This window comes from Amblyomma americanum, chromosome 3, assembly GCF_052857255.1.
Source record: "Amblyomma americanum isolate KBUSLIRL-KWMA chromosome 3, ASM5285725v1, whole genome shotgun sequence".
Taxonomy (NCBI): domain Eukaryota; kingdom Metazoa; phylum Arthropoda; class Arachnida; order Ixodida; family Ixodidae; genus Amblyomma; species Amblyomma americanum.
In genome coordinates this window covers 215,262,808-215,287,685 of record NC_135499.1, presented here as the reverse complement: position 1 = coordinate 215,287,685, position 24,878 = coordinate 215,262,808, and the positions used below count along the sequence as shown (strand labels likewise).

At 47.2% G+C, this 24,878-nt stretch overlaps 1 non-coding gene across 1 annotated transcript; it reads right to left on the bottom strand.

The window, feature by feature from the left end:
* Positions 1 to 3,267: 3,267 nt before the first annotated feature.
* On the bottom strand, positions 3,268 to 3,339 carry TRNAS-ACU (transfer RNA serine (anticodon ACU)). Its single transcript has one exon. It is a non-coding gene; the product is annotated as a tRNA-Ser (tRNA).
* Between the last annotated feature and the right edge of the window lie 21,539 nt (positions 3,340 to 24,878).

Below are 24,878 nucleotides of genomic sequence, written 5' to 3'. Positions count from 1 at the left end.
GCATAAAATAGAGCACCCCGCAATGTGACTCTCGCAAGTTCACGTATGTCGGAAACCTATTAAAAAACGGAAACACAAGAATTTAGTGAAACAGATCTATCGGAAGAAGATAGGGTGATAAAGAAGCAGTGAATGCTCCATCCGCTTCATCTTCATCCGTTTAAATGTCGGATGAAGAAGGCGATAAATGTTGACCCCAACTCAGGGAGGTAGACACACAAGAAAGGACGCAGGAAGGAAGCGTTTTCTTACAGTCGACCTAAAATACTCACCACAGGAAGAAAAAAAAACAGACGGCTCTAGACGTGTACAGAGGTCCAGAAATGAGAGGGGATGGGGCGAACAACAGAACTGCGTATCAGTTTCTTTTATGCGCCGGATGCTCCGCACGCGCGTCGACCGAAGGAAACGGAAGTAAAATCGTCATTGCTCAAGCGACGATTAAATTTCGTGCACTATGATGTATGAGAAGTTGACACAAGGCCCAACCCCCTACGGCTCCTGCGCGCCCTGGCCTGCTGCCTCGGAGGTACAGCGAGAGACCTTCGGCATTGCGGGAAAGCGGAGCACACCCCTCTGTGCTGTGCAGCAGCTGGCCAGAACCGTCATACACGAGGAGCTCCAGGACCATCTCCTCGTGTACACCGACGGCTCAGTGGCCCGCGACAGCTGCTCCCTTGCTGCGGCGGCCACCATCCCCGCCCTGCGACTGCACAGCCAGCAACACGCAGCCTTCCTGGACTCCTCCACCACGGCGGAGTTGATGGGGATCCGGCTCGGGCTGGACCTGCTGCTCACCCTCGGCCCTCCGCCGCCCAGGAGTGATCTGCTGTGCGACTCCCGTGCCGGCCTCAGCCGCCTGCAATCTAACGGCCGCGGTACCCCACTAGGGCGGGAAATTCGCTCGCGCATCGAGCGCCTCGCGCAGAGAGGATGTGCCGTGCGTGCACAGTGGGTGCCCGGTCACTGAGGCATCGCCGGCAACGAAGAAGCTGACGACCTCGCGACCGCTGCACACCAACTACCTGCCAGCGATCTGCCCTTGCGCTGGAGGACGTGCGTGCGGCCATCCACGACCATCTCCGAAAGCAACACCCCGACCCACGCATTGCGGGAGGTGAGCGCATCGACAGTGTCACCGGCTGTCGCGTACTTACACGGTCACAACGTGCAATGATCCTCCGCGCGCGCATTGGCTGCGTGTGGCCCGGGGAACGACGGGTGCGTCACGGAATCGCGACGAGTGATGTGTGTGACGGATGCGGTGCAGTGGAAACACTAGAACGCCTGCTCCTTCACTCTGCCGCGTTCGCCGATGCTCGTCGCGATATGCTCGCGGCCTATAGGGCGCAGGGCATACTACCAGACTCCATCAAGGCGCTATTGTGGCCGCAGGGCAGTGCGCGAACTCGTGAGCGAACTTTGGTGAGCCTCTGTCCATTCCTCGAGCACACGGACTTGTCGTCCCGTCTATACTCCGTCAGGTAGTTACACGGAGTGACCGAATGCTCCGCGAGTTCTACCTTGAACGATTAATAACTGGGCGCCCCACTCCAGTTGTAACCAACACAGTGCTGTGCGCGTGTGTAATTTAATTCATCTAAAATGAACTAATCACGCGCACAACCTGGACACATTTCTTATTGTGCAAATAGTTTGTACATATTACTTCTCCCCCTATCCTCTCTTCCTGTCCCCTCACCTCTTTCATTTCATTTCTCCATTCTGCGTGTTATCCTTTATTTCCGCTGCTCAAGCTCAGGTGCTTCAGAATCGATGGCAGATGCCGAGGCTAGCAAAAATCTTTTTCTTCCTTTTTACCATTATTTTTAATAAAACCACTACCACCACCACCATGTCACAGCAGCCTGGTGAGCTGCCAGGATCCGATAGCTGGCGTCCCTCTTAGCCTCGGAAGGAGAGGGCTCCGTGGTGGTGCGTGTTGGCTTTTTCGCTCGCACAGAAAGGACAAGAAGAATACAGCACGAGATCCAGTAAGTGCGAAGAAAACAGGCGAAAGAAATGGAACTTCTAGAGATTCGCGCACATCAGCCTCTGCCAACTGCACTCATGTTTGTTTGCAGCTTTGTGTAGGGTAAAAAAAATGGTGGAAAGTGAACAAAAAATTGAAAATTGGTTTTTGGGGAAAGAAAATAGTTCAGTATCTGTCTCACATATTGGCGGACACCTCAAACGAGCCGTAAGGGAAGGCATGAACGAGAGAGTAAGAGATGAAAAGAAGAAAGAGGCGCCGTAGTGGTGGGCTTCAGAATAATTTCGACCATCTGGGGATCTTTAACATGTACTTACGGACATCGCACAGCACACGGGCGCCTTAGCGTTTCGCCACCATGCTGCAGCAATTGAGGGGTGCCACTTTCAATTTTACTGCCTCTCGTATAGGGCTTAACTAAAACTGTTGCTGGGCAAAAAGTTGCAGACGAGACTTTAACTAGAAACACGTCGTTTACAGGGGGAATTTATTCCTACCGTGCCATTTCAAGAATTCTCATCAGACGCCCTCCGCGGTTTCCTGCCGTGTCACTTTGGGCTTTTGCCATATTGCTCTGCGGCGCTAGAAAACGGCACCCCGATCGTTGCGAAAGCTTCAGCGAGCACTATGCGGCGTTAAGGTGCCCGCACGAAAAGGAAAAGGGGAGGGGGGTTACTCCTGAAATTAAATGGCGAGTTGCTTTCACCGCCTTCTTATGCATGCAAACACCTTGCGAAACTTTCTGGCTACTGGCACCCAAGCTGCGTCCTCATCTCCGTTCCTTGACTTAGATGAGGTGGGAGCGCCTATATCATCATCGGAAGTCCGCCTTTTAAGCATCCCTGAGACTGAGTCAATATATTTCTCCTCTGAAGCTGTTGTTAAGATCGTTGGTTTGACAGCCCGATATTAAGCAACTTAGCTTCAGTAAATATTTTCGATGTTCCAAGCTCAGAGGTAAACAAAAAGCAAGGCAAAAAGCGAAACTTATCTTGGAGGACACTTGGGCATTTTGGTAAGCTTCAAGCGTTAAATAATAAATAATAATTGGTTTTGGGGGGAAAGGAAATGGTGCAGTATCTGTCTCATATATCGTTGGACACCTGAACCGCGCCGTAAGGGAAGGGTAAAGGCGGGAGTGAATGAAGAAAAGAAGAGAGAGGTGCCGTAGTGGAGGGCTCCGGAATAATTTCGACCACCTGGGGATCTTTAACGTGCACTGACATCGCACAGCACACGGGCGCCTTAGCGTTTTTCCTCCATAAAAGCGAAGCCGCCGCGGTCGGGTTCGAACCCGGGACCTCCGGATCAGTAGTCGAGCGCCCTAACCACTGAGCCACCGCGGCGGGGCCCTTCAAGCGTTCGCAAGATCTGGTTTCAGTCTATCGGCCACTTGCTATTCGCACGTTCACGTTCAGTGGTTCCGGGTAGAACTTCAAACAATTCTGCAGAAATGATTCGAATGAGACGCGACAATACCTACAACGTACATGTAACAATGTGTTTCTAATAATGTATTCTGAATGTATGAAGCGGCGGTGTTTTGGTTTCTCTGTGTTCCTTTCCAGGTGTTCAGATTCATGTAGGCTAACTTCCTTCCCACAGAATTACGAGTGCTTCTTATATGGGCCGCATATTGCTTATTTCGTGACTTATTGCTCCATAGCGGCGCATTTTACTACATTAAGTATTCAAGCGTGAACATGTGTGGTACTGAATGTTTTTTTCGAAATAGCTACTTTGAAAAGAATAGACACCTGAATTCATCCAGAAAATTCTGCTTGGTGGAGTGAGGCAATATAAGAAATCCATTTACTTAACTGCGTCGAACACAGCTAAACATATTTCGCGATAATTGTATTCGATATGCTGCCATATGTAACAGATTTTTATATTGTAGGAACAGTGGCTGTTCTGTTTTCAATTAATTTTCTGGGAGTGTACCTATTCTTCGTTACATTCGATTAGCACGGTTTACCCTTGTCGCATCATTTACGAAGCACTGAGAGCGAGCCTTCTCTATTTCGAAAGGAAACGCGTAGACCGAAACTGCGATCAAAACGTCATTGGTGGCGTACTGCGCGATCAAAGCGAAAACCGTCATTTCTGCAATAAAATTTCGTCGTTCTAGATGGCAGCTATCTCGCTTGCACGTTTTAAGCGCAGATGCCCACTCAAACTATTCATGTTCAAAGGTTTACACAAATGCGCAGAAGCCAGGATGTGTAGCAGCAGCAGCGGCCTTACGCAGCAGGAGCAGCACCAGCCGTTGAAGATGATGCCGAAGTGCGGTCCAATTGAGCTCGCTCCTCTTGCCGGCGTAACGCGCTGTTCGGCTCCACGCCATCAGACGTTCTAGCTCTTCAGCCAGTAAATCAATCATTTCCTTCATCGTGCCAGCCTCATACTGATTGGCGCGACAGATGCTCGCCGGTGTCATTTTTTTCGTCATATTTTATGCTCGCTCTCACATTTTCCGCCTAATACCCGATGCTGAGCAGTTGCGCAACGACAAAAATACGCAAAGAAAAATAACCGAAAGTTGCTGTAGCCATCTGTTCGGTTGCTCTGCCTTCCTCTTCAGGTGTACTTTATTTTGCAATTTGTAGCGAACTGCACACCAGAAGCCCTTGAGATTTCCGCAGGCTCCGGACTAACATCGAGTGGCTTCGCAATAACGCACCGGATCTAGAAATGTGTCCTCCGCTCTCAGCTGGCTGACTGTGGAAACAGGCATTTGTCTCGTTACAAAACGGGGTTAACAAAAAAAACATTAGCGAGCAACAAGAGCCTGCTTTGGTCCATTAAAAAGAAAACGAGGTGTTGTAATTCCACTTGAAGTCAGCCACGCAATTTAAAAAGGAATTATATGAAAGAAAGCGTGGTGTTGCGGCGAAAGCAGAGACGAAATAAACTGGATTGCCGTCGCAGTAATTACTTTTCTCTTGACGAAAACGTTGGAGGTAAGAAATTTTGATCTGTGAATAGCTGCAAGGAAGCTACTTGTACTTCCTAGTGACTGCCGGAATATATACTCTGCACTCCGCGGTTTCAATTGGCGATTTTCATAAACTAAAGAGGACACCTCAAGTTTTCTTTTATGGCTGCATTATGGGGGACTCATCCTGCGGGTGGCCTAGGTTGAACGCACTTGTTCTAAAATTGCACAATAAGCTCAGGCCCATTGTCGGTGGCAGCAATCTCGATTGAGTTAGTCTGATTTCTAAAGGTTGTAAAGGAATTAATGAGAGGCAAATAGAAATCACTGTCTGACGTTTTGAAAACAGCCGGAGTGAAAGCAGAGCAGTGGGCGCTCGACGCAAGTTTTTGGACGAATTTAAAAAATGACTTCGACGATGAATATTTTTTTACAAATAATGAATAACAAAGGTATAAGCAAAATTTTTGTATTTGGCATTACAGGTAAGCTAAACACAGAGACTGTAATTTTTGTCCAAGAAAACAAACAAGAAGAGGGTTCCAGTCACGGCCGCAGGTTTTACTAATAAAGCGGCGCCGCTTTGGTTTTGTCGTGATTAAAACTCTATAACCACTTGCAAATTTAAATATGAATATAGAATTGTAATCTTGAATGCAGGTAAAGTGAGAAAAGTGAGGATACCTTTTCAGAGGAGTTTTTTTTAGATGAGTTAACCGCATCTTGTGCTCAGTTTACAGTAAAAGCTTTTTCAAAAGAACAAAGTAAATGTACGGCCTCTATGACATACCGTAGTTCTTTATTCTATGCTAAACGGTTCATGTTATTCGACCGTGAGGCTGACTGACTCCTATGACAGCGAGGGTGTGCGTCAGTAACGGAGTACCAAAATAATGAGAAATAAATATTTCCGATTTTATCACCATATTAACCTCGCTCTTGCCGCACACAGCAAAACATTATGCTATAGCTTACACGCATACTGTAAAAGACCTGTCATGATAGGGTTCTTGCACAGCTTCTTCCTTCACCGTTCGATCACATTCCACGTGGCGCCCGCGGTAATACGGGACATACTACGTCCGCCACTAAACATTCTCAAAATTCTAAAGTTTAGGTTACGTACAAGATAAATACCCCTGAAATTATAAGATTGGACAGCCGCCGCAGTTGCTCATTTGACAGCACAGTGCGCAAAATTCCAAGGTGATGGTTCCACATCCCATCGGTGGCATGGGGATGGTTTTCTTCCAATTCCTAATTAATTACGTTTTAGCGATAAAATAATGACACTGTTAGTTTCCTATTCATGGACACTGAAAGTAGAAAAGAATGAACTCTTGTGCTTTCCATTGGTTTGGTGACTCGGTTCCTTCACTGCTACGTCCTAACGAGCTACTCATTTTCCTTCTCGTGTATGTTCAATAGCTTAGCGGAGCCATCGGTTCATTCTTGATATGTGGCACCGCAGTCGGACGCTGCTCAAATCAGGAATGAGAGCTTTAAAACCTGACAGCTAAATAAGGCCAGACACCGCCTCTCTTTTCTGCCGATCGTATTTTTCGCTGAGGCGGTCCACGCGTGGGCAGCACCAATTCTTTCAACGGTAGAGACGCAGGTCAATTTTGTTAGCTGCATCTTTCCATCCCATCCCCCCCTGCGTCCCGTAAACACGTGTAGACATGTTGTTTTCCCTGTTCTTTTTTTCCCCTAACTTACAACCGAACGCCACGTTTCTGTGCTGCTAGCACAGCAGGGGTACCGAAAATGAGGCTTGTTTAGCACCGGCCGCCAATGGGCAACCATAACACTGCGACCTTTCATAGCTAAGAAGAAACTGCTAGATGCGTATGGGCAATGGCGAAAAAAAAAGACCGAACACTCAAAAGACAAAAAAGGCTGGGTGCTCTATGAACCACTCATGAATAAGGAAGCTCGTGGGAAAGTATATCTCGATATTTTATAGGCCCCAGGGACGCCGCGGTGTGTGTCCACTTCTCCACTCCTCAGCATCCTGTACGGCCCGCGAAAATTCATATCTGCTTTTCATGTGCAAGTTAGATTGAACATGACATTCCAGTTTATAGTCCGCTGAGAGAAGTCGTAAATATTTTCACGTCCTTACAAAGACTTCCTGACTTGTTCACTCGAGCGTTCAAACTTGGTGTGCATGTGTGATATTGATGATATTGATGAAGATATTGATGAAGTTTAAGATCGCTGATCATGTCGAGGTTATGACAGACGTTTCCACTTCCTGTGAGCAAGGAACCCGTACGGGTTCCGAAACATGAATCATAACCTCTACATGGTCACTGACCTTTAACTTCCTCAACACCATGCCTAATCAGAAAAACTTCTGTCTAACCCTGGATTAAAAACAACATTATGTTTCTTTTTGGATCAACAGCATTTAAAAGCACATGAAAGAGTGTTTTATATCGATTTGCAGATGGGCCAAATAGGTACGCACCATAATGGTATTGCTTTCTGAATGATTTTGCAAGTGCATTCGAAATCTAAGTTTTCATATGTGTTCTCTCAACAAGACTGTGTTCTGTCAACGTTGCTTCAATCGCAGCAGAGGGGTGGGTCTCGCTGTTTTTTAGGTAGTAAGTTGGTCTACCAGAGATGATATCGATATCACGATCCATAGAGCGCTGGAGAACTGAGCCAGGATTGGCAGCACAACTTGCACTGGCTGAGTAGTAAGCGACACCGTGGTTATATTGGCAGCTCTTTACATGGTACCGGTCAGCTGCGTCTCCTCATTGTGAAACTGGAAGGCATTAGTCAGTAAAAGCCGCTCCATGATCTCCAGGGTATGTGTGGTGCTCTGCGCTCGCTTGAACCCACTCTAAACGAGAATTTAAAAGCGATAGCTGTTTATAACCTGATCGGCAACGTACTGTGGAACTTTGCAATAAGCTATTCTCTAACCCAATCTCTAGCTAAAGCATTTGCCCATTTTGAAAAACACCGATATTACTTTCGGAACACTTGTACTCGACACTTTAAGATAAGACACATAAGGAAGGTATGAACACTTGTCTGGAACGGCAATCCGCAAAATCAAGCGCCAGTCACTAAATCAAACTTTTTGCAATGGGCGAAGGCATGCTCGTTCGTGGCGTTTACAAAATGTTTTACCCCGTTGTCCTAAATGCTACCCCAGCTTTCTAGCATATATGACGATGCTAACTACTAATTCTTCCTGGCCAGTCAATTACCGCTTGTGCCTCCACTAGCCACAAGGACACACATACAGAATAAATAGACATTTTGACCTAGACTCAGTCTAAGTGGACTTCACCAAAATTCGCATCTCCACCACAACATATATTCACGCTCAATTGCGATCATCAGTTGACGCGGCCTCCAATAAAGCGCGCGACTTTCGGTAACGCTTCGATATCTGCGAGTCAAGAGGCGGCACTTCACATCAAATGCAAACACGGAATTAAACAGCACCAAAAACACCTTGGTGCGAGCAGTGAACAAAGCATAGCTCCCACGTCCAGTACAGTCCTTCCCACGATGACGGTGTTGCGTCAGGGCACACTGGGCCGATGCTGAATAACGGCGCGTAATTCTTGCGCAATGCAAACTGTAGGTGAATGGTATCAGCCGCTAAGGCAGCAACAAACGCGTTCGGCTCTGCAGTTCAGCGCCGGCAGCAGAAGTGTGCTTCGCACTCCCCGGACAGCAATGCTGTCGCAGAGCAGATGCACGTCCTGGAAAAGGCCCCAACGAAGACGCACGCCGCGGCGAGGCGGGAGGCGTGGGATCGGCAGCGCGTCATGCGGAGAAGCCCGAGCTGCACCGCAGAGGAACGACGAGTCCACCCGAGTCGGCCGGCACACTGCGATCGATGGTTGCCGCTTCTGACGCGGGGTGCCGCCCTCGTCGAGCACCACAGAGAGAGAGGAGGTCACCGCGCAGTATTTGTCGTCACAAGAGAGGTCGCTAGATGCTGAAGCAGGTCGGCCAGCGGGCTTGAGACGAGATGACGGAAGCATTTTTTTAAGGTCTCTATCCTCTGCCTTTCCTTCCCATACCTATCTATTTTTATGACGCAGCCCCCGCTCCTCAGAAAAATTCTTCACATCCTTTCATGTCGTACTATGGGGCCGTGTGATATTCGAATGACGGCTCCGCTGCCCTGAGTTCTTTTGGACATTCTGCTTTCAACTTGTCTTTGGGAAGAACTATCCGGACGTCTTGTCAGGTACCTAAAGTATTCCGTAGGTATAGTTTCTAACACGAGTGCAAGACACTCAGTTGCTGCCACCGTATGGTGGCAATGCACTAGAAGGATGACATCGGAAGGTCATGAAAGGTTGTAAACTATTAAACAAGTTTCCACTATGGCGAACTGTGTTCGCCTTCGGAAAAGGAGGCGCTAGGTCCGTCTGCACACGTCTGTCAAAATTCGTGTAAGGCGCACTCTTTTGTTGGCTACTCGGCTCTTTAAAAAAGGGCGGGAAATGGAACCAGCGCTGCCAGAACAGCCGCGGGACTAAGCGTAACACCGATTTTCACATGTAGACGCCTACATTTGAATTTGATATGACGGAGTAAAGCTGTAAGGCCTATTGGCATTCCATTACGCTGAAACTCATCCATTCCCCGACCAAAAAGAAATGGTTGTTGGGAAAAAGAAATGGCACAGTATCTGTCTCACATCTCGGCGGACACCTGAACCGCGCCATAAGGAAGGGGATAAAGGAGGAACTCAGAGAAGAAAGGAAGCAAGAGGTGCGGTAGTGGAGGTCTCCGGAATAATTTCGACCACCTGGGCATTTTTAACCTGCACTGACATCATACACCACACGGTCGCCTTTGCGTTTTCGCCTCCACCGAAACGTGGCCGCCGCAGTCGGGTTCGAACCCGGGTACTCCGGATCAGTAGCCGAGCGTTCTAACCACTGAGCCACCAGGCGGGTGGTCCCCCGACGAGAGAAACCACAATCCCCGCTGAGCTGCCGTCAGGTTCCGAGGCTCTGTTTGACTTGCAGGGTCGTGCCATGGCGATGTGATAGATTACTCGCAGGCCACAAGATCCCACTCGCGCCTCGCGTGAAGAATGGCTTCTTCTCTCATGTCTTGTTTCCTCACGTGCTCCTCCTTTCTGTGCGCTATTATATCGAGTGTGGTTTCTCTTTCATTCGTCTCGTCAAATCACGTCCGCGCTGTCGGCGGTGTGAGGACGTGAACACCGCGTCCCTTTATAACGTCGACTGTAGCTAGGTCTCTCTACCGGCTTTGTCTTGTCTCTCGGCAGTCTTTGAAGCCTGACAAGGTAAGTTGTTGGGCGAGTTGGCTTTGAAGCCTTCAACCAGTGCTTTCTCTCCCCCTCTTGCTATCTCAGCTGCGCTTAAGCAGAGCGCAGCTGCGCAACAGGTTATCTTCTCGTACATATTAATACTGATTATTCCACTCGCGAGACTGAGTGTTATTGCGCTCCTGTCACTGCACAAAGTTTCAGGGAGGAGGACCGTACCATCAACTCTCCTTCTCAACATCTCCACCTATACAAATACCATCGATACAAATGCTTCCTCCGGTCGTTGTAGATTGCGCAGGGGACGGCATATATGGCCGCTTACTGTGGCCATACATCTCGGCTCAAAGCACTCACTGTTACCTACTTGCTAAAGCGCACGCCGGAGAGGTTGTATCGCGTGCTTCCCTAACCCCTTGAATTCCCATGCTGCGGTGCTGGGCGGTAGTCGTGGCTGGCGTGCTGATGCAGTGATAACTTGTAGGAGTGGTGCCGATGCAACAGAACCTCATATAGAGGGCTTTTATAGAAGGCGCCGGGAATCCATGGAGGAAGTTTATAAACGAACGCAATATCAAGTCTGTCTTGGAAATTCTACTAAAATTTACTGGAACCCAGAAACATTTTTGAGAGCCAAAGTGATGGTTTGTGCAAGTTGGAAAAAAAAGTCTGAAATCTGTAAAATAAAAACTAACCCTTCATTTATTGAAAAATGCGGACTTCCTTGCAGCATCCCCACCGCAGTGTAAAGCTTAAATGCGTCCTGCATTTTGTGCACCCGTGTATAAAGTAAAACTATAGGTGACCGCATGTAAGTAAAAAGTATTGCCAAAAATAGATGAGATCGCACTTTCCGGCTAGCAATCTTCAGTTATTAACGGAATGCTGAGTACTATGGGACGATTTCTTTGCATCGGCTGACATCGATTATGAGAAACAAACATCGTAGTGCACGTCGGGAGAAGAGGCGCTTCGTAATTTTTTGGCGTCCGACGCTATCGCAAATACGCGGATAAGAGATAAATGTTCCTAACGACTGCTTGAATACATAGAATAAGGACTGAATTCACATAAGGGTACCCGTGAGTCGTTTCGTCGTATTTTTGTCATTATTTTTTATTTTTATTTATATTAAATGCCACTGTGCGTGGAACTCAGCAAAGGACGAAAAAAGCAAGCTTAGCCGTGTTCCCGGTCAGAACGGGAATCCCGGTGCATACGAAAGGCACAATGGCATGTGAAAATCATTCGTGCAGAGTGGGCAAACGGAAAGAGTCTTTAGAGGGGCATAAAGGTTCCAGTTCGGTTATCTACAAACGGTGTTCCTTCATGTGTGCTTGCGGAATTATTTTGTGTTGCACTCCCACGAAGTATACTTCGATTCCGTTCGTAAAATTTAAAAGGAGAATAAATAACACAAGACACGAATAAAAGGAAGCAAATCAACAATCGCCAGTCTTTCTGTCTTCCTAGTTTCAAAGCTTTCCTTTTCTTAATAGTTCACTTCGCAATGCGCACGCAATCAGACAAAAAGAAAATAGGCAAAAGCAAACATGCCAGCCTTGTCCTCCTCAGGGAAAGGGCAGCAAGTAATAAGGAAAAGCGATAAAGTACACGAAAAAAATTATAAACGAAAGTTAGAAGTATTTGACGATGCAAAAATCTATTGATAGGATCCCTTCGACAAAGGCACTAAGGAAGCGCGCATGCTCACATGCGAGTTTGAACGCTGCGACCCAAGTCCGCCGCACTCCAACATTTCTAACAAGGCTGTAGGTAAACCTACATCAAAAATACACCGGCCACCGAGGCATCTTCTTGGCCGAGCAGTGGGGATTGCTTTGTTTCAGCCAACGTGTCACATCTTTCTAGTGTGAAGAGCTCAACTTACTAAACACCATTTAGGCTGATGATCCTGTGCTTACCCTCCGCGTGACCAGGCACTGAACCCAGAACGTGTGTGTACTTTTGGCAAAGGCTGTGAGCACAGGTGAAACCTTCGACGGAGTTCTTTCCTAGCGATGGTCACATTGATATGAAGATAGGAGAAGAAAAACGACGTGAAAATAAAGAAAGAAATGAAAAGAAGCCTCACCCGCGAGCCCCTGGTCATAAGCGTATGCTAGCAACCTACGCCATAAATATTTTTATTATTATTCGCCGCTATCCAGCTTATCTTTCGCGAGGCAGGCCGCCAGAATTTCACGTTTAGCGATCAGCCAAATTACAGCCGGCTACGGGGAGTCACATACAGTATTTCACTATCCTCACTTTCTAGAATTTTTTTTTCCACCGTATCGGAGGGAGTGGCGGACACCGTAGCTCTACGAAAAGAGTATGACGGAGGAAAAGAAGAGAGTGATGCCTCTTCTACTGCCTTGCCCTTTTCCTCTAGTTTTTACATCTTCCCAGTGCCATCTTCCTTTGCTCTTGTTTTTCCGGCTCGAGTGGAGGTGGAAATTAACTTTTTTTACTACTGTGCTGCGCAACTCGTTCCCTCTTCGCTAGACTTACCCTTTCTCGGTCCCCAAGGCAACAGAATGGGCCGTCAACGCGTAATCTGTTTTCCTGGCCCCAAAATGCAAATCGCCCACCCGACCTTGCCCCCTCTTCACCACTCCCAGAACGCATGCACTCTTCACTTATCTCGAGCCACAATCATTCTCCTTCAAAGGGCCCTTCTGATAAGGATGTCTCCCTCATTTCTTTCGTGGTCGCGTTTTAAGACTGTTTGTTTCATTAACATGCTGCGGGAACGCGACCACGGCGAGGCGTTAACGCGCACACAAAGCCGCTTTCTTGGGGCCTCTTTCGATAGAAATTTACCGGTTGTCTTTTCTTTCTCTACCTCCTTTGCCATTATTTTATGACGAGGCTTCTTTGGCACCTGTTCAAGGAACCTTTTTATCATCCACTGTTGCTTTTTCCTGCCCAGAGAGCGCGCCAGTGGAAGAAGCGGTTGTGAAAAATAAGGGCTCACAACGAGTTAGACACTATGTATTTCCCTCTTTTTTTTCCACCATTCCCAACAGGAAAACTGCTGAAAGAGGAAATGTGAAAAATAGGGAAATGAAGCTGGAAATAGAGGGCGCACTTTTCTGCAATCTTGGAAAACAAATTGCAGCTCTAAGGTGGTAACACAGTTTTACTTTATCGGAGGCTACTCAACGTCTCTCCGCTATTCTTGTTCTGTTTGCGCAAAACTGAAATCAGTGGCATCAGTGTATGGTAATCCCTAATGTTGCTGAATAAAAGGCGTAAATGCGGCGAACATTATTTTCATAAAATTTAGTGGGGCGAACTCAGAAGAACAAATGAAGATCCGGACTGCTCGGATGTGGGCTTAGGTGTCATTTTAGTTTTAGTTATTTCTGAACTTTCTTAGCCTTCTTTTGCGCATGTACCACCGTGATCGATATGAGAGGGAAAAAAATTGTGCACAATGTTGGGCATTTCCTCATTATTTTTCTAGTAATTATGAAAGTGTTTTTGGATTGTATAACCCGAAAGGAAAGTTAGAACACAGAAAGAACTGGGTTGGTCGCACATAATTACGCAGTGCGACTACCCTGGATGAGTGGGGTACCCGGGACCGAACTCCGGACCAGGACCAATTGTCCTTCAGCTGCGAACTTATCTGAAAAAGTGGTATAGCTTTCCTTTGTAATTGCATGGCTGCGCTTGGGTAGAAGGTAGTCAATAATTGCTCCGTTATTACAGATTTACTCCGTATAGGGGCACTCCCTTGATTACGTTTCTAATTACATTGCCTTGTTTGCATCTAGGCGCTCTGTACAGAATACGTCAGCTATCTTCTGCCAGCGTGATGGTGCTCATTGCCGTAATTATTGCGGAGAACTTTTGTGCAGGCCTATCGCGGTCTTGGGTGACCTTCGACATTGTTATTGCGCTACTCAAGGTTTACACAGACAAGAACGACACACACACACAGGGCGTTCTTGTCTGTGTAAACCTTGAGTAGCGCAATAACAATGTCGAAGATTACAAACCAACTAGGCCCATTTGAAGCTCTCCTTGGGTGACCGTCGGGATGCAAATTATTTGGTATGGGGGATACTATGATCCATCATCTAATGGCGAATGGGACTCCGCATGATGCGAGGCCATTTCCATTCGTTGTAGGATATCCAAGCCTGCGAGCGTTTTGAGCCTCGTGGTGGTTCTGTGCAAGCGTAAAGTTGTCAGTGCATAGTCGTTATAGTTCTACAAAGATAACAGAAGTCCGAAGAGAAAAGAGCAACAGGTCACACGGGGCGTTTCAGCAACAAAGGTAGCATGTGATTAACTCACTTTCTGTTTTAACTTGCACTGTTTAAGAGTCCCTCAAGCCTTCGCGCTAGTTCAGCGTAGATGGATGATGATGACGAACTCAGGCTTAATGGCACATGCCCACGGCGTGATTGCACCTCCAGCAGTAACTTCGACCTTCTCGACAGCTGTGTCGGCTGTACCGGTGCAGTGCTCAGACTGGCACGCACAACCCGACGACACTGTAGTGCCCGCTAGAGGGCTGAAATGAAGTACCAACAAAACTTCAGCAGATCATTGAGATTACGCAACCATCCACTCCGCGGCTTAATGAGTAAGTAGACTACAAATTCGGTGCTCTGCAAAAGAAGTCGCTTGCCTAACTCCTCCTCGAGACCCCAATATCCAATGTACTTGTACTGGACACTACAGCGAGACCACTGGATAAGCGGCTCTTACATGGTATCTGCAGTGAAGCCGTTAGTCTTACGAATGAGGCAAAGACGGACCTGAGATCTAGTTAATTGACCCCTAAAGAGTAAGGAGTCAATGAGCTTTCTGTTCTCCTCCTCAAGTGTCCTTTTATTCGAACAACGCGGACCTTGCGCAACGCGAGATTCGCGACTGCTATTTCGTCTCGCCGGGATATTCTCTCTTTTCTCTGCGTAACGGCGCTGGAGCCATCAAAGTAATCGGCAATGTGACCAGACGATAATATTATCAAATTTCCTGCTACACAATATCAAAGGAGAGTTTCGAAGCAGTTTTTGCCCTACTTCATTGCTACAATTTGCACGGAGCCGGCGAACGGTTTATTGTAACCTTCGCACTGATCACCACACATATCTTGGCTTCTTGACCCTGACGTTATGACCTTCAGCGTAATCTGAACTCGACCATGGATACCTTTGGAAATACGCATAGCATTTAAAAGAGGAGATATATTAAAAAAAATTGATAGACGATTACGACAGACGATAATGCGAAATTTGAGCGCAGCTCTTTACGTGCATATGCTACTGCTGGCAGGTGACGTGTTACGCTGCTAGACATCCTCCGAGATCTTGGCATGGTAGTCCATTCCAGTTGTTCTCGCTACCTTCTTATTTTATCCATCAAGACACACGCGCACACGCACATTCACAAACACGCACACACACGCACACGCACGCACACACTTGACAGGGGCACTTATGTGTTTGCTATGCCATGGCATTAGAGGCCGGTGGTGCCTTTAACAAAAGAGACGTAAGTTGCGGTCTGGTGACGTCCCTTTCCTACAGCCCATGGGCGATGTTCATGACCATAGACATATTAATTTTGCAGGTGAGGCTTGCAATGCTATCGCAATAAAACGTGCTCAAGCAGTTGCCGCTGCCTTGATGAGGCGCCGCGCTAACTCCCAGCCGTGGGCTCACTCCCGTTGGGTATTGTCGTCAGTATCCGGCCACACGGTCTTTATTGCATGTTCTCTTTAAGAGCACCAGGGCAGTCCATATTTCCAAATGCAGCCACCTGCTCCGACGGACGGGAAAGAGAACGAGGGCGAGACACGATCAAATTGTGAGCGCTGAGGGAATGGAGGAGGCACACGAGGACGAGGGGAGCGAGCAAGTGTCACGGGTGCAGCCAAAGTGGGCGCGATTTCCGGTGAGCAGTGCCCTATCTTAGGACGCGCACTTTCCGCCGGCATGCATCCCGACTCATCACGTCCCCTCCAGTTTATCCACTGAGTACACCATTGACCAGGTCAGAGCACATGGTGCAAAGCGAAGCACGGGCTGCCACAGCGACCCCAACACATCACCGTGTCCCACCCCGAAAAGCAACCATAAGGAAAAAAATTGCGATGTCATGTTCCTCTCGTTACAGGTATTGAAATGTGTGTTCTTTTGTGCTTCTTTTTTTCGCTGTCACGAACGAAAAGCCAACAAGAACCTCGTCCATGTATAAAGTTTTACAACAAGAATTCCTCTTGGCCTCTGTTCAGCGCTCTTGTGTGGTGCAAGTTTGTCTTTTGGAGAAGAGATGTCGTTGGAAAGCTTTTCGCGGCCTGCCCGAACCCACCGACGGGCTCAGTGTCATTGTATCAAAAAGAAAAATTCGAGATAGAAGGCCCTCGTGTTGCTATTCTGCGCATACACCAATACACATTTGATTTTGAGTGTTTTGAGTGTAGACGTTGGCGTCTTGTTAGATTGACGGGAATACAACATTTCTTTGCGAACGATTGAAGACGCTGAGCTAGAAAAAGACAAAGAGGTAAAAGGTATATAAGAGGAAGGTGAGGAAAATGCCAAGAATGACTGTAGTCTCTTTATTCGTTTTTGAAGAACTATATAAAGCAGCGCTTCGGAAGACGAGACAAGAGGGCAAACACCAGCGCTGTCCTTCTCCTGTCGCATCTTCCGTAGCGCTTTTTTTGTCTAGTTCTTCAAAAATGTACCCACCAGCCCGTATCTGCCCTCTTCCGGAATTCATCTCTTTATTCCTCTTTGGTGTTTGAGAACATCGAACTATCTGCATATTTCTAACTCTTTGTCCATTTCGTGGAAAGTCAAGAGAACTATTTACATTTGCAATAAAAGCATGATCTTAGCACAAGGAGCGAAATTCCGTCTAGTTCTAGCTGCTTCAATACTGTCAGAAGTCACCATTACGAGAGTGTACCACCAGAAGTTGTATGCGATCCACTTGCAAGCTCTTCGCGCGGCTTCGAAGTTTACAGGTTGTCTCGTGCATTCTGAAAAGGTTAAAATGTCTCTTGGCGCACAGGTCGAGCCAGCGGCGACAACGTCTCGCTTGTGTAGTGCACATGGCTAACATACTGTTCCGCCAAACGGACCCCTTCATCAAGCGGCTGTGTGTACGAGTAGTTTTCTAGCCGTCGCATCATTAAACAAAGCGCGTTTGCAAGAGCCCATTGCATCCTATTGATTGTAGCGGCGCAAGCACAGTTCGAGAGCGGAGTGTGTAGCGTTGTCTGCGCTGACGCACACGAGTATGCAATGTGCGCCTCACACGCCTCGGCAGCGGGTGGTTTTAACCGAAACTCGACAGGAAACAATGGACGGACAGCCCATTTTTCTTGGGTGAGTAGGGCTTATCTGTCGCTCATTACGCACCGCTCGCAGCCCTCATCAATCGATCTCACCACGATCGATAGCATGCCCCGTATCGCGCTTCCAGTCCATTTTGCGATTGCCACTGCGTATCCCCCGCTACCCTTCATTTTCACCTTTTCTGTCGTTCTCCGTTCAGCAGATGAAGAGTGTGCCTCGCCTTCCTTTATTGGAATTCCCGCTTCTTTCTTTAAAATTGTTATGCGTGTTATCACTGTTCTTTAGCTAAGAACAGTGCAGGAGTTGCCAATCTGGGTGCCTCACGCGCACGCGTTTTAGAGGTAATTACCGTCCTCTATGGATAAAGCGATAAATCAACGCAAATCGGTCGAGACAGGCGAGGGACACCCACGGAACCTAATGCACACTGGGCAGTGAAAGATCAAGAGGAGCGTGTATCGACGCTCGCCCCTGGGAGTGGCAGCTGCTGTCAGTCGCTAGCCTTTGCAGCGAAGGGAAGGAGTGCGAACCGGCGAGGCGGTCACCGGAGGAAACCGGGCGGAGGAAATTAGCGGGCAGGTCTCGCTGAAAGATAAGAAAACAAAGAAAGCGCAATGCTTAAGGATACTTCCTATAGTGGGGCCACACGGGGATGCGAAAAAGCATCGGAAGAAAAGCAGACCTCTACAAATTGAGAAATGCAAAGACAGGGTGTCGCACAGTGAGATCACGAAACAAAACTATGTGAGCCAAACGAGGAAGAGACGCAATCATCGAAACAGGCATAAAATCAAAGAAAGAAAAGGATGCAACTAATGCAGCAAGAGAGGACAGTAAGAGGTAGATGTAACGTCGGGAAAGGACAAAACAATCACTTATTTACGAGGCACGACATCCAACGAGCTGTGACAGGGCTGTAGCCGGGGTTTGGAACGCGACAATCATTAAGACCCCACCTCGTGATTGGCCCGCTGGTTAGCAGCGAGGAGGATAAAAAAGAGAGAAAGGAGGAAGAGTGAGACCGTTGGAGTGATGGCGAGTATACAGCTGAGGACAGCTCTGAAAAGACTGCAGAAACGTAAATTCCAATAAAATAAACGGGTAGGACGCTTCTGTGCTTGCATATTTCATTTCCAGGAGATTTTTTTTCTTTGTACATTTCGCATGCTGTAGCAGTGCGGCTGCAGTATCCTGCGCGGAATTTCAGGCCTCCCTGAAACAGGCGGCTCGCCGGGAAGAAGCACTTTTTTTGAGGATATATAACTGAAAAACTTTAGGCAGCCAGTATGACCGCCACGCTTAAGCAGACTGCGGTCAAACCACCGCTGCACTCTGCATGGGTGACTGCCGCTCTAGGTCCATTAAAATGAGAGAGCGACTATGTGGATCCCTTACCGCTTACAACAACACAGCGTGCAAATCATGCCTTCATACGCACAGAGCCATGCATCATGCAACCACTAAGCACGTGATGCAAGCACGGTGAAACCATGCGGACCACCTGCGGTTCAGTTACACGTACGAAGGTTTTAATTGGAGGACCTTCCCTGGTGCAGCCTTCGCTGTCACGCCAGGCTGCCACCAAATGACGTTGCGATGTGCTCGCTCGCAGGGCATTAGCACGTTTTCGCCATGACCACCGGTGTCTGCTAGGTGAATTAATTGATTGCGTGCTGGAACAAGCCATCGAGAAGCCACCGCGACAAGCCCGCTGCTTTATCACCATCCTGCTTGGCCGCACGGAGCGTCTCATTAAAGTGCCCGAGCTGTAAATTGCCACTCGGGTCAATGGACAGTTCTCCCGAGCAATGCAATCAATGTAACAGTAAAAAGATGTAGTCGCAAAGAAGATAAAGAAGAAAAAAACATCCCAAGCATATTGGCAGTCATTCGCCGAGGCTGGCGTGGATGTCGGGTATTCTTGTATCTGGGAAGTGCAGTTTCTCCTGCAGTCACCGACGCTATAGACAGACATATCTACAGGTGTTTTACTCGCAAGTTGTAACTACTTGACAACGTTCCAACATTTGGTTCCTTTTAAATAAATCGCCCTGCTATCATTAAATACTTTGCAATGTTTTAAGAGCTCCTGTGAACCTAGATTATCATGTTCAAAACATGCATTGTCACTCTTTCTGCAGCCTGCCAGCGAATCAAGCAAGAGGTGCTCACATAGCTGCTCATGTTCTGTGCAACTAATGCACCCATATAATGGTTCAAAACCACCTGTAGCGCGCGAAATATTAACGCTAGATTCTAAGCAGAAAGGGTGTAGCAAAATAAATATAAACATAGCTTATCTGCAGAATTTTTTTCCATCACAAAGAAAATTTAAAAGCCTTTCTTTTGCGTCGAGCAACGTAAAACGTGCACCACGTGGACACAGCGCAAAACATACAGAAAAACAAGTTAGTTAAAAGTGATTGCCAACCTCGTCTGCGCCTATTAAAGATTCATTGGCGAGTGTTGTTGTTTTTTTTTCTTTAGGCGCTTCTGCGCCAAAAAAATGCCCTCGAACCTTCCATAAAAGACTGCAAGCAAGACTCCAAGGAGGCGTGCACTTCAAGGCGTGCGAGCGTGGGTTGATAGTTTCATTGATAATGCTACCTCCTGTCTGAGGAATTTTTCCGACTTCGTCACTATTATGATTAACCTACCTACGTGTCCTGCAGGGCAAATACGCCTCCCATAACTTTTAAATTAACGCCCTTTTGTGCCAGCTGCACCCAGCTGCTCCCAGCTCAGCCCCAAAACCTTGCTAATCTCCTTCAGCAACATCTGCTCCGCTTGCCTACTCTTAGAATCGGCTTCATTACCCTCCTATAATCTAATTCATATAATACCCAGTCACATCTATCGGCCTTCATAACATATGACCAGTTTTTACCCTGAAAAGGCACGAAGTTTGTCGTAGTCAGGCATTTGAAAAAATGATTTCAGAGAGAATCGTACTTCTTACTTTGGCAGCAGAAAAACAAAAGATAGCGCCTTACACCACGTCCTTTTGTAAGCGAGTATGCTTTTGTAGAAACGGGCAGTGTTCCCCAAGGAAAGGAAACGATAACTATGCTCCGAGGAGAAGCAAGAACGAAGTTTGAGCCCAAGTGCGGCTCCGATTATGAGTCATCACAATCGCCCTCTTGTTTGACACAGCAAGTTAGGCCGCTGCATCCGCCTATCACTGCTGAATCGGAAACAAGTGTGATAAATTTTTAAGGTTTTTCAGAAGCATGAAACCCTTCCTGCTCATCGGCTTCACGTCTGCTCCTGGAAAGCGTGCTCTGCTGTAGCAAAATCCATATAATGGAGAAGCTACCCTGCCTTTAAGGTAATTGAGATAGCTGTTGCAGGCGGTTGAGACGCCGAATTTTGAGGCCATGAAAAGCCCGTTATGAGCTTTATATGAATGTGAAGTCCCCCACGGCAAAAAAAATTACGTAATGAGCTTTTCAAATATATTTTAATTCAGCTCTAAAATCTTCCTAAATGTTTTTATCGAGATGGAGACGCTCTGCTAGCACTTTCTATAACGAAGTATCACTTTGCACGACAACAGTGAACACATGTGACGTAAAAGCAACGGCGAAAAATGAGCGGCAATGATTGAAATGCGTGACGCCGGTGGTCGATGGACTTCTCAGGTCGCCGAGAGCCGCCCAATTTATTAGCTGCGCTCGGCCCGATCTACAATTACAAATAGTTAAATAAGCGAAACGAGCGATTACAGTTTATAGGTTCACGCTTTGACAGCGTCCACTGGCAAACACTGGCCATACTCTTTAATTTTCGACAACGCCAGACCAGTTCCTTAACGAGTAGTCATAGCGATTTCAAAGAATTCCTGCGTGTCGTCATGTGGAGAATCAATTCACAAGTTTTAACTAAGGCAAACGGTCATCGAGTATAAAGATTCGACAACTTTGACATGAGAGTAACGAGTTCTTATATACATTAAATGAAATTGAAGGGCTGATCCTTGGAAGGTGTGACCTAGTCTGCCGAGCAATGCTGCAAGCGTCCGGAAGCAGCCCTCGACGTCGCTTGTGGAGGGATTATGCCATTTTTATTATTGCAGGTGGTCACCGACAACAGTACATAAGTGGCGCCGTAGTGGCTCAGTGGTTATGGTGCTCGGCTGTTGGTCCAAAAGACGCAAGTTCGATCCCGCCTGTGGCGGTCGCATTTCGATGAAGGCGAAATGCAAGAGGCCCGTGGATTGTGCGATGTCGGTGCACGTGAAAGAACTCCAGGTGGTTGAAACTACTCGGCTCCCTCCAATACTACGTCCCACATAGCCTGAGTCCTTTGGGTCGTTAAACCCTTTAGAGCATGAACCATACCTCTGGATAAGAACTTTATAATAAAGTATTGACAACATCAAAGAAATAAGACACAAGAGAGAGATAAAGAGGATTAGAGAGTGAAGAGAGTGATAGAGTGAGTGATCGGCAAACGGCATCACACCGGCCCAATGTCACTTTTGGATCCTTATCGTTTTCGTTGCTTCTCAGAAGGAGTGGCAGAGTGCAACCGACCAGCCGACCGACCGACCGACCGACCGACCGACCGACCGACCGACCGAGTGAGTGAGTGAGTGAGTGAGTGAGTGAGTGAGTGAGTGAGTGAGTGAGTGAGTGAGTGAGTGAGTGAGTGAGTGAGTGAGTGAGTGAGTGAGTGAGTGAGTGAGTGAGTGAGTGAGTGAGTGAGTGAGTGAGTGAGTGAGTGAGTGAGTGAGTGAGTGAGTGAGTGAGTGAGTGAGTGAGTGAGTGAGTGAGTGAGTGAGTGAGTGAGTGAGTGAGTGAGTGAGTGAGTGAGTGAGTGAGTGAGTGAGTGAGTGAGTGAGTGAGTGAGTGAGTGAGTGAGTGAGTGAGTGAGTGAGTGAGTGAGTGAGTGAGTGAGTGAGTGAGTGAGTGAGTGAGTGAGTGAGTGAGTGAGTGAGTGAGTGAGTGAGTGAGTGAGTGAGTGAGTGAGTGAGTGAGTGAGTGAGTGAGTGAGTGAGTGAGTGAGTGCTAGCCTGTACCACTTATGCCCCCCGTCACTCCTGTGAAGGTTTTGTTTCTAAAGAGTGAATCAGTTTGTGAGCGAGACGGTGAGTGAGTAATTGGCAATATGAAAGTACTGCCCGCTGTGACTTCTGAGTTAAGTTTGTGTTGCTCCTGAAGAGGACTGGACACGAGTGAGGCCGTTAGTGAGTCCAATGATATCTCCTTCACTCACGTTCTGTTTGCCCTCCTTCACTCTACAGACTGAGCGACTAAGGGCCCAAAGAGCACGGAGATCATTACTTTTTCAAGCCTTCCACGAACGATACTGCAGGAAGATGCATCAACATTTACAGAAATGGGCGAGCGGGAATGGACGGTCGAGGAGTGTAAGTGCGCACCATTCTGAGCGCATGGCTCAAACTCTCGGGCATCTAGTGCGCACTTCGCCCAGCACGACGTCATTTGAGTGCGCCATGCTAATCAGGCTGAAAGCATTGGAACAGTGCTCCGGGGCCCAGCCCGTTTCCATTTCGGTCGAGTTCCCCGCGTTGCACGTGAGGGACAATTGCAGTTGGCGTGCCACGGGCGCCCCGTTTCTAAGGTGAAAAAGAAGTTCTTCGGGAAGGGGGGGGGGGGGGGGGGGGGGGTGGCTATGAAAGCGGCTGAAAGCCAGAAAGGGAGCAAGAATAAAGATATATGGAGCCAGCAGTTCGGAAGTGATACTGCTGGAGTGAGCAGTAAACAGAGGTTTTAGAAAATGAAAGTTTCCCTTGCTAGCTAGCAAAACAGCACCTCTTCATAGGAACTATTTCGTTGTTTTTCATATGTTTTCTTTAGCACATTTATTCTTTTTTCAGTAAACAGTGTTTCATTTTATTTGGTCTGCATCAATTCATTTATCCGCAACAGTCAGTATAAAGCGTGAGCGGTAGATGGTAATAGTTCAGTATTTTGGGCGTATTGATGCCTTTGAATAATAAACGTTTTGTAACCAAACTTGCCGGTACTTCTGACTGACTGACTGACTGACTGACTGACTGACTGACTGACTGACTGACTGACTGACTGACTGACTGACTGACTGACTGACTGACTGACTGACTGACTGACTGACTGACTGACTGACTGACTGACTGACTGACTGACTGACTGACTGACTGACTGACTGACTGATTGATTGATTGATTGATTGATTGATTGATTGATTCTAATATAATGCCATACTTCTGAATAGAATGGTATGAAGAAACGCTGTAGTTTTCTTTAAAGGCTTCTTAGAAGAAAGATCCTACTCCGACCCCGCACAGCATGCTGCCAAGATTGTGGTCTGCGAATTAAAATGGGCTCAACACCATCACAGGCCAATTCATTCGAGTTTGTTTATTGTGCTCATACACGGCCTTGAAGATTGTGTGATGTGGTAGGGTTGTGTGATGGGAGATGCATAGGGTTGGCAAAGTAGGTTAGGGTGCACGAAAATTGAGGCCCTGCTCCAAGCTCACTTCTCATATAAATGGCCAAAACGATGGACGAAAAGAAACGTTTTCTTTCTCTAATATACAAAACCGCGGTACAAGTTTATTCGCTGTCAGCATTACTACCAGAAATCAATTTTATCATGCGTATTGCCCTTTCATGTTGCGTTTCTTAGTAAAGATCAGTAACGCCTCCACAGTTCTAGCAACAATCCGTTGTGTTTAGGACCGTACCGCAGCGTTGCCGCCAGCTTCGCTGTTTTGGTTCACATGCCAGATGTAGCAAACATGTTCGCCCCAAGTATAGAATATTCGTATCATCGCTCAATTCCTATTCGAATCGGTAGTAGCTACGTTATTCGCATTCTGATCGGTAACAAAACTAAACTATTCGCATTCGATTCGTTTTTTAAAAGTACCAGACACTCCTGGTTGTGACAGTACAATTTGTTTGTGAACACGCGGAGAGCATTTTCTCTCCTGTCCACCATTAAATTGCGCAGAGCTCTCACTGGTTAGAAATAAAATGTAAGTAATAAACAATTACGGCGAATTAAGGGAGTGTAGCATTAAGGGAAGTTCTTGTAAAGCTTCAACAAATTAAATCCCGTGGGATTGAGACCTGATCTCATTTAACTTAACTTACATGTTTGCTGCTTAACTCTTCTCCTTTAGCGCAGCTGGAGTAATACAGCTCTTTGCAATTCTATGTAGCTCACTACAAAGATGTTCTCTATGGACAAAAATTACCTTTATAAACGAAATATTTCTCCACCGTTTTCTTTACGGAGACATTGAACATTTAATTCAGTTTGCAGGACAGAACATGATGGTTTGGTTTATGGGGGTTTAGCGTCCCAAAGCGACTCAGG